This window comes from Rousettus aegyptiacus, unplaced genomic scaffold (genome assembly GCF_014176215.1).
Source record: "Rousettus aegyptiacus isolate mRouAeg1 unplaced genomic scaffold, mRouAeg1.p scaffold_m13_p_13, whole genome shotgun sequence".
NCBI classification, from domain to species: domain Eukaryota; kingdom Metazoa; phylum Chordata; class Mammalia; order Chiroptera; family Pteropodidae; genus Rousettus; species Rousettus aegyptiacus.
The window spans coordinates 24,953,983-24,965,460 of record NW_023416288.1 but is presented as its reverse complement, the minus strand read 5'-3'; the positions used below and the strand labels follow the sequence as shown (position 1 = coordinate 24,965,460).

The following is an 11,478-nucleotide window of genomic DNA, read 5'->3' as shown; positions in this document are numbered from 1 at the left end:
CAACTGTGGAAGTCCCCCTTGAGGTGTGAAGGATCCTAACCTCACATAGGGCTCCCTAGCCAAGTATTCCGATGCTGTGGAGATAAGTCCTCATAAATTCTGTCTTTGAAAGCCAGTGGAAGTTGTGGCTGAGTGAGATAGAGGGCTGCTGGAGTCCTAGGAATTCCTCTTAAAGGGTCTACACATGGACTTACTTATTGATGGATTCACTTGGTTAATAGCTCAAAATCAACAGGGATGTATGAAGAGAAACTGAACTGTCTGGCTTCAGGGTAAGAGCTGGAGGAGTAGCTTTCTCCCAGACAAAATTTCTGGCAGAAGCTATTATTTCTTTGTTGAGCCCTGCCCCCACCCAATCTACACGTGCAGAAGGGCACCATAGCTGAGTCCTGATCAACCTAGCTAACACTTTTTGCCCAGGCCTGGCGATTCCATGAGATCCCATCCCACTCAACTTGTGGGCCCACAGAATCCACTTCCAGTGGCTTTTCCATATAAACGGCCTGTCTTGGCTTGTGCTGTGCACTTTCCTAAAATCTCTCAAAGGTTCACAAACCTCAAACAAGCAGCATCTGACCTGGTGTGCCCTGTACCTCTTGCTAAGCAGTCCCAAGCCCAGCACTAGCAGCAGCCAGCATTAGATCACAGGTTAGTCTCTCCCAGGCAGCTCTCAGTCCATCCCAGCCCAAATGGCAATCATCTGCAGATCACTTTGTAGCTCATACCAAGTGGCCCCGGGTAGCGTACAGACAGCAGCTGAACTTGGACTGTATCAGAGCCCCTCTCAAGAGGCCCCAGAAACAATATACGCAGTGATCAGCTTTAGACCACACAATAGGTTCCATAGGATACCTATTATATAAGACCAGAAGACATAGAAGCTCTACCTAATACATTGAAACAAACACAGGGAGAAAACCAAAATAAGGAGACAAAGAAACATGTCCTAAATGAAAGAACAAAACAAAGCTCCAGAAAAAGAACTCAACAAAATGGAAACGAGCAATCTACCAGAGGCAGAGTTCAGAACACTGGTTATAAGGATGTTCGATGATAGTGAGAACTTTAACAAAGAGATGGAAAACATAAAAGCAGAAATAGAAAACATTAAAAAAAAAACAGTCAGAAAGAAGACTACAATAACTAAAATGAAAAATACATTAGAGGGAATCAACAGTTGATTAGGTGAAGCAAAGGATTCATTCAGTAATTTAGGAGATAAAGTAGCATAAAACACCCAACCAAAACAGCATAAAGAAAAAAGAATCCAAAAAATGAAGATAGTTTAAGGGTTCTCTGAGACTACATCGAGCCTATCAACATTCTCATCATAGGGATCAGAAAGAGAAGTGAAAGAGCAAGAAATTGAAAACTTGATTCAAGAAATAATAAAAAGCTTCCTTAATCTGGCAAAGGAAATAAATGTACTAGCCCAGGAAGCACAGAGAGTTCCAAACAAGATGAACCCAAAGAGGCCCACACCAAGACACATCATAATTAAAATGTCAAAGGTTAAAGAGAGAGAGAGAATTTTAAAAGCAGCAAGAGAAAAGTAGTTAGTTACCTACATGGGCACTCCCAAAAGAGTGTCATCTGCTTTCTCAACAGAAACTTTGCAGGCCAGAAGGGATTGGCAAAAAAACCTGATTATCAGAAATTTTAAAGGACTTCTTTAAGAAGAAAAAGGGTCTACGGCCATGCTACTCTGAACAAGTCCGATCCTGTTTGATCTTGGAAGCTAAACAGGGTCAGGACTGGTTAGTACTTGGATGGGAGACCACCTAGGAAGATCAGATGCTGTAGTGTAGAAAATAAAATAAAAAAATAAGGGATTGTAAACTGACGAGGTCTTTGCAATCTGTGAGGTTGATCAAGGGTTGCCTCGCCTAAAGAAAAAAAAAGAAAGAAAGAAAAAAAGAGAAAAAGATTAAAAGATTATGAATTATAAAATGGCAATAACTACATATCTATAAACAATTACTTTAAATGTAAATGGATTAAATGTTCCAATCAAAAGACATAAGGAAGCTGGATGGATAAGAAAACAAGACCCTTACATATGCTATTTATAAGAGAATCTAGATGGAAAGACACACAGACTGAAAGCAAAGGGATAGAGAAAGATATTTCATGAAAACGAAAGGGAAAAAAGCTGGAGTAACAATATTTATACCAGACAAAATGGACTTGAAAACGAAGACTATAACAAGAGACAAAGAGGACCCAGTAATTTTACTTCTGGGTATTTATCTGAAAAAGCCCACAACACTAATTTAAAAAGACATATGCATCCATATATTCATTGCAGAGTAATTTCCAATAGCCAAGATATGGAAGCAACCTAAGTGTCCATCAATAGATGAATTCATGAAACAAAAAAAAAAGTGGTTCATATATACAATGGAATATTACTCAACTATAAAAAAGAATGAAATCTTGCCATCTGCAACAACATGGATGGACCCCATAGAGAGTATTATGCTAAGTGAAGTAAGTCAGAGAAAGACAAATACCATATGGTTTCACTAACATGGAAATCTGTAAAAGACAATAAAAAAACAAAACAGAAACAAACTCATAAATGTAGAGAACATGGGAGGAGGCTGGGCAGATGGGTGAAGTAGGGGAAGAGATTAAAAAGTACAAACTGTTAGTTACAGAATAGTCATAGGGATATAAATTACAGCATAGAGAATATAGTCAATAATATTGTAATAACTATGTATGATGTCAGATGGAAACTAGATTTATCAGGGTGATCATTTTGTAATTTATATGAATGTCTAGTCATTATATTGTACACCTGAAACTAATAGAACATTGTATATCAACTATAACTGAAAAATAAAGAAATTATATTAAAATGTAAAAAAATAATTAGAAATATATCTTTAATAACAAACCAACAAGCTACAGCTAGAGTAAACAGTTGAAAAAAATTTTAGGGGGGGGGATTTACAAAAATTTACAGAATGTTTCTAGTATCTAGGAACAAATAATTATTTTGTAAGCAAGACAAGGAATCGCATGAAGATACTGACAGATTAAAATATGTTAACACTTTAAACATCTGTAGTGTGTAATAAAAAGACTAAGATAATATTTCAACAAATAAGATTGCACTTAAAGGAATGTTGAAAATTCTTAAATTTAAAATAATTCATGGACGCCCTATTAAATGAGTCGAGACTTACAGAAACATGCCCAATTACTTAGAGAAGACCTATAATATTGCTCCTTTTTAGAATATACTACACTTCTGGATTTTAATTTTCCCAAGACTACTTGTCTTCCAATAGAATTTAAAAACTAAAATATCTCACAAGGAGTAAATAGACATAATTTCTGTATTATCTTATTTACACAGCTTCAGATTTTATCCACCCATTAAGGAGAAAAGCCAGTAAATACCAACTGGCTCTTGCCACTAATCTAGAGAGAAAGCAGACCTATCATTTTGCATAATGTTATGTTTACTTCTAGTCCATTTCTTTTGGCAAAGGAAAATACTCTTGTGAGGGGGAAATGACCACAAAGACTGCTTAAAGTCCATAATTTATATATACATAAAAACAACTCTTTCCATAGTTATGTCATTAAATTGGATTACACACAAGAAAATCATAGTGGTGTTTTTCTTTATTATCTCATGCTGTATTTTAGCAGAAAACCATCACCCTGCCCTTGGGAGGCAAAATTAAATTACGGTAATTGTGTGAAATGAACCTTCAATTTATATCTCAGAATTCTGAACTCCCCAAAAAAAAATTTAGTCTTGGGTAAAAGGAAAAAGTAATAGAATTCTTATTGAATTAAAGTTTAAAATAGAAATGTAAATTAAAGTTAATCACAAATAAACACATTTTGTTTCTCTAAGATCACTCTTTAGGGGTATTTACACATATAGAAATGTATCTTAGTGGTTAATAAAGTATATATTAACTATCTGTCTCACCGATGTAGGTACAGACACATTTGAATACCAAATAATTGTTTTATAGATTAATTTATTTTAATGACATCAACAATATTATTTCTTTGAGTCTAGTAAGCCAACGTATTAAATTATTCTCTGGTAATGCTTTCATCTACATTTACCCTATTTGAGTAATGAGAAGAGATGAATTCACATGTGTTTAACCCTAAATCATCCAATTATTATTATCAGTTTTAATGCTTGTTGAGACTAATTTAAAGTGATTTTACATTTACCTATTAATGAAGGAGACTCTGTGGGGAAAAAACTTTGCCTACCTTTTTATATTGTTTCTCTCATTGCCATACACTAGTTATTGTTATTCTACACACTCTATAAGTGGATGTACTGCTGTATATGAATGTATTATTATTGGAGTGGGAGGGATGCAGACAACGTAGGCTGAAGGACATGATTGGTATAATAAAGTTTATGAGGACAAAAGTGAGTTGTGGAATTTTGGGGAAAAAATGAAGCTTGAGTTCTGACCTTAAAGATCAGTATAATTATTTCCATACACGGACCAGAGATAGTCCAGGCAAGAAGTTAGCATGAGGAATGGAAAAGGGGAGATGCGGAAAGTTCAATACACATTAGCAAGCATATGTGAACAGCTAAGTGAAAGTCGGTGACAGAGAATCTATGTATAGATTAGCATTTAAAACACCTACAGGAAGGGAAGCAATCATCTTTAAGAAAATCTTTCCTTAGGAGACAGAGCTGCTGACCACTAGGCATGAGTAAGAGAAAAAATATATTGTACATAAGTGGAGGCATACCCAGAAAAATTTTAGAGTACTGAAAAAAATTTAGAACATTGAAATTTATCAGGGAGTGCACAGTGGGAGAAGATTGGCATACCAAGATTAAAATTCTAGCACATAGACACAGAAATGAAAATTTAGGTGTAAGTATTGATGTTGCGGCACTGAACTTCAGACAAACGTCTCACTGAATCATAAATTGAGAACCAGTCTAAATAGCAAAGGGAAAGGTAAACTACAGATAGTTAAGCTAAAATTCCTTAAAAACACCTCCAGCCTATGGTAAGATAATTCCTGGAGATAATAGTAAGTATGTGGAAATTTGGGAGTATTTATCCCCAAATATTGGGAAAAGGATACAGACTCTGAACTCTAAGAAAAGATAATTAGGGGCAATTTAATAGAAAATATAGGTAGATCTTGAGAATCAGCTGGATCTACACCATTTCTCATAACATGAAAAGTTTATTCATTTATCCACTGTGCACTTTGATCAGTGAATGATCAAGATGTTCACAGGCCAGTGGGTGAACAGAAGAAAACCAACGAGCAATGGAATGTGATCAATGTTTTGTTAGAAAAATGAGTGCATGTAACCACATAAGAGAATGTTTCTCTGAGGACGTAATGCTGGTGCACCCAGTAAGTTGGTCTTAGATAAGCAAAGGAGTGAGGCAAATAGGGTAGATGGCACAGCTACAGTAAAAATACATAAATGTGTAGCAAAACTATGGAGCTATAAAACAGTGTAGAATAAGAAATATTTCTTTAATTTAGGAATTGAAATTCTCACCCTCCCTCCACCTTACCCAACAACATCCAAGAAAACAAAAGACGGATTTTGTGATCTTAGAGAAGTCATTTTTCTAACCTGCATCTAGGTTTTCTTATTGTTAAAGTGGACATAAGATCTACCATACATATCTAATAGGATTTTCTAAAGCTCAAGATCTAAGTCTCTCTCTCAAAAACACTGTAAGCATGCAAGCTATTTTCACAAGGCTGCTTGATATGCTGATGTAGATACACATAGATTAAAAAAAAAAAAAAAAAAAGCCTTTTATCCTTTCCTCCCAAAGATAGTGGGTGAAGGGAAAATCTAAGGCAATCCACTTCTGGGAAATGTCCAAAATGAGGGCATAATATGATGGAACTATGCAGAAGACAGCTATTTTGGACCACTAAGGACTTGGAATACATCTGCACTCATATGTTTCATAATTCTTATTCCAAGCCCAATTCTCTTTTCAAGGTCTACGTTAATTATTGCTTAGACCAGATCGACATGACAAAGCAAACCAATCCAGAGGAAGAAACCAAAACAAGCCATTGTTTACATAAGCAACATCATGTCTGCCTTAAAACATATATAGGGCTTAATTACTTGCCAAGCACTTTCTCCTACACTAATTGACTTATACTTATATCCATTCTTTAAGGTAGGGAGGACAGGTGTCATTATTCTCATTTAAAGAGATACAGTAGAATCTGCATTAAGTGACACACAAAGTCAAATTGTGGTGAAGACTAGAACCCAATTACTGTTTTTAATTAAAAATTCAGCGGGTTTTTTTTTTCTGTTATGACCAATATTCTATCTAAAGACCACTCAGATCATGAAAGAAGTAACATACCTATTTAAAATGCCACATTCCTGCGCTCACTTAAATTTCTTCATTCCTTTATTGGATAAATGATTCATTTAAAAATGTTTAAGGTTGTTGAACAGTGCTTTATTTTTGTAAATACCACTTAGTGTTTATAAATAAACAGTGATCATTGTGTTATTCTGAAAGCTAACTTTTAAAACAGAAGAATATTTCATTTGTTTTGTGCTCAACTAACCAAACCTAGTCTTAGATACAGGTGTAGAGAAAGAGACAGGTTTTGATTTGGGTCAATTACTTGTACTACATTATAAAAGTCAAAGAGAACAAGGGACCAACCATGGCATTTAAGTCTATCTTGGATCCAAAGTGGATAAGAACTTATATCCTAGGTGGTGTACTTAAAACCATATTTTTTAAATATTTAAGTGCCTTTGAAAGTAGACATACTCTAATCACAGCATGGAAGACTTTGATCTGGATCTGTGTGTCTCATTGACTTCACCCCTGTTGATGAGCAGATAAGGTCACTCTGGTTTCTGGAAAACCCTGGCTGTGAGAAAAGGGGACAATGTAGTAGCTTCTGAGATTCAAGATTTTGGTGGATTGTACATGAGCACTTGACCTTCATTTTCAGATTGTTCTTAAAAAGAACCCACAGATAAAGTACTCCTAGAGTTATACGAAGGTATTTTAAGTCAGGTTTGTGTAGAATGAACTGTACAGACTTGTTGAGCTCCTGGCTGAGTTTGCAAGTGTCCTTCATTAAGTATATGCCTCAGCCTGAAGGGAAGTCAGTTCTGCTTCTGCAATTTAGTGTGTTTATACCTTTCTGTTTGACAAAGGGGTTGTTTGTTTTCTAATCTGCTTGTTCATACAAGTGAAAGACAGATATAATCTCAAAATTATGCACCTAGCAGAAAAAAACGAAATTATGATATCCAAATGTAGAATTTGATTTCTCATCTTTGTGTTTTCATATAACTCCAGGATGTTCTCCTATTTGACGAGAATTACAGAGATGATTATAACTATATGTATCCACAGAAAGCATCAAAATATATCGGTACATTCCCTAGTCCTATTTACGTTGTATTTTTCTTCAAGTTTTCAAAATATTTTAAAATATTAATAATTTCCATTAAAAAAAACTTTAGAAATGCAGTAGGATATCTAATATAGATATCATATATGTATAGTCATATCTTTATATTAAGTACCTGTCATTTCTTAATGATAATAATAATCCTGGACAAAGAAACTGTGTTGGAATTAATATAACGCAGACATAGATAAATCCAGTTTCTCTATAGATGCAACATGGCATGGGAAAGCAAGTTTTACCCAGGGAATCTTAAACATACACCTACTGAGATCTCTTTCTGCAGGGGTTTTGCTGCAGCTGCCCCCACCTCCGCTCTTTTTAGTCTAGGATCATTGCCACTAAGCTGTTTCTCTTGTTCTAATAGTGGCCTTCTCTGTATTCGTGGTTTAATAGTAATAAAAATAAGAACTGTTAAGAATTTTTAGAGTTAAAATTCCCTTATTTTATACACAAGGAAAGTAAGACTTAGAAAGTTTTAGAGACTTAATCAAGATGACCTAACCAGAGCTTACTTTTCTTCTCTGTGCGTCTAATCCTTGTTTCATTTGGCCTTGCTGTTCATCTTTAAATATAGCATGTCTTCCAAACCTCACTCTCTAAAGTTTAATAAAAGCCCACTAAATCAATTTACCTAGAAATCTGTTTTTTCTTTTACCTGCAATCACATACAATCATAAGCAAATTGTCAACTAATTTTTTCATCAGCAAAATTAGAATGCTGATTCCTAGTCCACTTCCTCATTGTATAGACAGATTATCTATAAAGTTTACCATCAAAATCATGATTATTTCACAAACAACATGAGAAAAAACAGTCATATGTTAAATTCTTGAGGTCATCTATGAAAACTATTTAAATTCAAGAGTTAGGACAATGGCCTGGAGCACATGAACAAAAATACATTATTCATAAATATGTTTCTCTTTGGGAAATTTTGCACATGGAAAATGGATATATTTTATAGATCTTTCCAGGGAGTCTTCAATAAGCTATACTGATCACATCAACTTCTGATATATTTGTCTGATATCAGCAAACAGCTGAGTCACATCTTTCTTTTTTTTTTTTTTCTTTCTTTCTTTTTTTTTTTTTTTTTTGCGTTGTTAAGCCTTTGATGTTGGACTGCAGCAGAGTCTGGTGAGGCAAACCCCACTGTCCTCATGTCTGAAAGAATTTCTGTCAAAGAAACTACAAAGCACTGTTATGTTACTCAGTCTATGTTCTACTATATTTTCCCTCCCCTTCCTAACAAAGAAAGAAAAAAGAGTAAGGTATCAAATAGAAATGGGGATCAAGTAAAACTATATACAGAAGTTATTTAAAACTGTAGCGTTCTATGTAAATATCAAGGGTTATAAACTTGATGATCATTACCATGTGAAGAAAAATTATGTCTTTGTTCTTTAACACTCACAAATTTCCTACTACATTCATCACCACCAAAATACAAATGAGTTCATTTAAATCAGGGGTCCCCAACCCCTGGGCCGCAGACCAGTACCAGTCCATGGCCTGTTAGGAATCAGGTCGCACAACAAAATGTGAGTGGTGGGGAGCAAGTGAATCTTCATTTGTATTTGCAGCCACTCCCCAGCACTAGCATCACTGCCTTAGCTCCACCTCAGATCGTCAAGCTTTAGATTTCCATAAGAAAACTGGTCCCTGATGCCAAAAAGGTTGAGGACCACTGATTTAAATCATTTTCAATGGATCAAGTTTCCTGAGAAAAAGAGTGGCATTTCCACGCTACATTCCTAAGCAGATATCTTATAGTATCGACTTAGGTAAAGTTAGAAATTAACACAAATCAATAAAAACAACCACAAGAGCACAACTCAAAAACAACAAAGACAAAAACAAAAAGAGGGAATAGCTGTTTCAAATTGTGTAGCCAAAGGACCTGGCCAAGGATACAAAAGATGGAAAATTTGATGGAAATGAGGCTTTGCTGCTTTTGTCCTTGGGGGCCTCAAATCTTCCCTTGTCAGGGCTGATCCTCTCCAGACCTAACGCAGTGGTAATTTCATTAAAAAGAGCATTTGATAAATATTTATATTCGAGTCAGAGATAGTCAATTATCTTGTTGATCCTCTTGCAGGTCCTATTTCTATCCAAAGCTAAACCTAGGAACCAAGAGGTGAGAAGTCTCTCAAGAATCAAATCTTCAATTAAAAATAGTAGAAGTTTAATACAGCTTTTGACCTACAAGCAGGTTTTGTTTGTTCTTCGAGCTATATTTATAGTGTTATCAGAAAGCTCTAGGAGTCTATGAATTAGTGCTTTTGAATAAATATCTCACATCAGCTAACCTTCCCAGGTTTTAGTAGTTATCTCTTTGCTGGGGGATGGGGGCGGGGATCAGTGAATTAATCTATCAAAAAAGTTAATAAATTATTAGTCAGCATGGAGACATTTTAAAAAGTAGTAGAGAAATACTAAAAAGTTTGAGAAAGGAAGACACTCTCCAACAACTACTATAGGCAAAAATTTCATCTAGTATAAAAATCTAATGTTCTTTGTTGAATTAGTAATACACACAAAAAGAAGAGGCCTCTTTTAGATTTTTCTTACCTGAAACATAACTCCTCGTCTTCACCAATGATTCATAACTGACATAGTTTTTAAACACTGTCCATTTTTATTCGTCCTTTTTATAATAAGCAATATATTTCTCACAGCACCCAGCATCATAAAAATTTTTTCCCAAACCATTTACTACTGAGGTTTATAATTTATCACAACAATATTTATCTTGCCCACCTAAAATCACAATGAAAAATTTTTCTCTGACTCATAGTAATTTTCATTGACCTTTTACCCTGTCTTTAATGTTTTTGTTAATCTTTAATCATAAGTATATCCAATCCTTTTTGGAAGCACTTAGACTAGTAATAATAAGTTAAATGACAAAGGCAGGTATCATTTTGCAATGACTATCTTTGCATGAAGACTAGCGGGGATTTCAAGCAAGTCTGTTGACCCACTTATTCATATAAATATTCAAAGCACAAATTCAAGTGGTACAAGCACAAAATCAAGACAGTTTAACAAGGTAAACTGCTATATTTAATACATTTATATGCCTTGTTGCATTAGCTCTAATAATGGCCATTATTATGTTGTTCTGCTCAGCCCTAATAAAAAAGAGTTCTAGTTATTATGTCATATCATTCTCATATCATTCCATGTAGGCTAGATTTTATTTTCCTAGTTGTACTACTCAAATTAAGGAGCGTGAGAAGTTAAAACCTTTTACCTAGATTCTGTCAGCCTTGCGACATGCCTTCCAATGCCAAAACCTTTTAGATACCCTGCCAGATTAATCTTCCCGGGAAATAATTTCAATAAAATTTAAGCGATTTAGTCAGGCATCCACAGCCTTCTGTGGTCTTGATGCAACTTGTCTTTCAATGTCAGTTTTCCACTATACCTCCCATAAACATTCCACTCCACTCAAACTCATTTTCCACTTTATTTCCCACTTCCACGTGAAACGCCATTTAGTTAATCTTTAAACACTTAAATTATATTTATCTTTAAAGTCATCAAAAAGCCTCGTAAAAAAAAAACTGCCAATAAAAGCAATTTCTTTTCCTTCTATCACTCTACCAACGCCTTTTATATTTTTTCTTACCACATAGATCTTTCATTATCACTATTGGAGAGTAGTTCTTATTACCCCTCAAGACTGATAGCAGAGTCTGTTATTACCATAAGACAATCCCAGTACATTCTTTAGCTCACAGTGGGCAGAATGAGTTGTACAAACGTGAGACATTTGTAGAATGCTTTGAACAAACTGTCTCATTTTCAAGAAACTATTCAGTATTTGCACTTTTCTCAGCAACACGATAGACACCAAAAATGTAAAGCAATCTGAAAGATAATCAGCCAGGTGGGGCATAGAACCAAACTGCTGGAGGAGCGCTCACTGGGGAAGCTCACAGATTCAGGATCGGGGGCAGGTATGCCAGGCTCCCTTGCGTCATCACTCTGAGGTGGTGCACAGCTATCTCACAGGGAAG

The 11,478-nt window shown here is 35.1% G+C and overlaps 1 pseudogene; it reads left to right on the top strand.

The window, feature by feature from the left end:
- Positions 1-1,687: 1,687 nt before the first annotated feature.
- On the top strand, positions 1,688-1,806 carry LOC118611157 (annotated as a pseudogene).
- The last annotated feature ends 9,672 nt before the right edge of the window (positions 1,807-11,478 follow it).